Genomic DNA, 3,020 nt, shown 5'->3' on the forward strand with positions numbered 1-3,020 from the left:
GTACTTATATGTATCTTTCAAGCTGATACTATCACATGTACTCGTGACTTTACATGGCGTCCTTTTAAAAATTTACCTGCAGTATCAAATGATACCATGTGATCACATGACCATCTCATGAACAGAAAAAAAAAGTAAAAAATCCAGAGTGCAAACAACACTGTGGAACCAGTTTGCAGAAGTTGGCTTGCAATAAAACTGTGAGCGTTTTGGCAAGTAGCCTCAGAGACATCTTGGAAGAAGTTAGGCGAACACATTATAAACTATGCAAAACGAGACTTTCTCTCCGGCCTACCTTATACAATAGAGACATAGTTCAATACATACTACCCACTGTTCAAATTGAGGATATTGGGGTTTAAATTTTGGTTGATGATTTTAGCTAAATTCCCATCAAGGATTTTTTCTTTTTTTTTAGAAACCTGCACACATCAGATTCAAATGGTGCAAAATATGAACTAGTGCTGTTCAGTACATAACAAGTTGTGCTTTATTGAGACTGTTAGGGGGTGGGATTTATAAAATGGACTATATTCCTGATTGCATGGTAATCTATCCTTATAGGTAACTACCCAAGGGAAAAAATGTTTTAATTATCTTGGTAGACTTGGAATTGAAAGACTTTTTTTTTTAATCAAAATTTCTTATAAGTACCATTTCCATAACCAAATAAACTTGGAGCTGAATTTTCCTAGTCTAAAACTTCATCAAAAGATCTAGTTTGAGTTTGCTGAGGAGAAAACAGATCAGGTCCATAGTATTTCTCTTTGAGACAAACAGACTTCAGTCACAGTTGAGAAAAGCAGTTTTTTTTGGAAATTAAAGAATTAAACATAAAACAATAAAATATGGCTGGATTAAAAAACATAGTGAAAAATTACCATGTTTGTTTGTTGACTAATTTCAATGATAAATTTTAATTGATAATTACCAACAATTTGGGTCTTTATTACAGTAGGTACTTCTGCACAAAAAATAACCTAAGGATCACCTATTAAAACATACTTAAACCAATAGCACTATTTCAGCCAATTTAAAGGGTATAAAAGCCTCAATCACCTGAATATTAATACCTAGCTTTAAACCTCAATGTTGAAATTAATGTAGAGTTCTGAAAAAGCAGAATATTAGGTACCTACTCAAAAAATTACTCTCGATAGTAGACGAACAGAAGATTAACAAGGGAATGCAGACCCAGAGGGATTTTAAAGCTATCCTAAAGTTAACTATGAAGTAAGACCTATGTAGGTGTAGACGAGTAGACGTTAATATGTTATGTTTGTATGTAATTGTATGTAATTATATGTAATTGTATATTTGTATGTAAATAATTTATAAACATTAAATAAATATTTGATATATATTGATGATTGTTTTATTAATAGAGTCTTACCTGCCAACACTTCATCATGTAGAAGCAACCTTGATTGAAGTGTTCCTCGCAAAATTTGCTTCCATAGTAAAGTCAAAATTTACTTATTTTAACGAGATCTCGTCGTGGTACACTAATTTCAATAGGAATATCTCTGCACATTCTTCCACAGACCTCAATTTTCGTAAGGTACACAGAAAGGAATATTGATAGAAAGCCTAAACCTACTTGAGTATAGGTAACCCTTCTTTTTCATGTTATATTATTAATTCTGTTTGGCATATAAATGACAAGTATGATAGAAAGCCTAAACCTACTTGAGTATAGGTAACCCTTCTTTTTCATGTTATATTATTAATTCTGTTTGGCATATAAATGACAAGTTACAGTTAAACCCGGATGACTGAGTACTCAAGGGACCAAAATTCTTTTTCTCGATTATAATTTAAAGAGGTTTTCGTTTACTCAATTATCCCAATTCGACTGTACTGCCAAATTAGTCGAGGTGCCAACAGGTCAAACCAAACCACTGGAAAATATCATAGGGAACCTATATATCCACTTCTACATATTATAGCACAACCTATACCTACACTTCTACATGTTATAGCACAGGTGTTAAACGGACATGTCTCTTTGAACTTAGAGGTTACTTTATGAGCTTTCCAACTTGAGTCAACAAAGTCAACATTGGACGCAACTAGAATTTATAGTTATACCCAGCTAGACATGGAGACATAATTTAACCTTTTTAATTATCATTGAATTCGATCCAACATTATCCTACAGTGTATCGCAAAACCCCAACTGAGCGGATTTCTTGTGAAGAATATTTCACGTTCGGGTATACCATCGAACACAAAAAGCCCACTCCGAGGCTTAGGTGTAAGGGGCAAACAGACTTGAAAGTTGGGTTAAGCTTGTAGGAAATACAGGTATACCATGTCATTTTGAAGTGATTGTTTCCCTCATTAGATTGTGGTCCTGGAGGTTTAAAATCACAACTGATAAGCTAGATAGGTACTTATATGTATCTTCTAAGCTGATACTATCACATGTACTGGTGACTTTACATGGCGTCCTTTTACAGAATTTACCTGCAGTATCAAATGATACCATGTGATCACATGACCATCTCATGCACAGAAAAAAAAGTAAAAAATCCAGAGTGCAAACAACTTTGTGGAACCAGTTTGCAGAAGTTGGCTTGCAATAAAACTGTGAGCGTTTTGGCGATTGAGATTCTTGGAGGTGTGAAACAAAATTGATGTGTATTGAATTTTGTTGAAAAATTCGACTGTCTAGAACTTCAACAGAGTTCAGATCGTGTCAAAATATAAATGAGATTTTGGAGACATGATGTGTCTTTTATTGAATATTCGAGCTGCGGTGGATTTAATCATGTGCTGGTTTCAATGCACTGTAAGAAACGAAAGAGAAAACCATACATGGTGAATGATGATGTACACAGAAAGGAATTTTGATAGAAAGCCTAAACCTACTTAAGTATAATCCTTCTTTTTCATGTTATATTATTAATTCTGTTTGGCATATAAATGACAAGTCATGTCATATGTCACTTCTGACAAGTCATGTCAAGTCATGTCATATGTCAGTAAGTCTGGTTAAGAATTTTATCAAATTAATG

This window comes from Diaphorina citri, unplaced genomic scaffold (assembly GCF_000475195.1).
Source record: "Diaphorina citri unplaced genomic scaffold, Diaci psyllid genome assembly version 1.1 scaffold1580, whole genome shotgun sequence".
In the NCBI taxonomy this organism is placed as follows: domain Eukaryota; kingdom Metazoa; phylum Arthropoda; class Insecta; order Hemiptera; family Psyllidae; genus Diaphorina; species Diaphorina citri.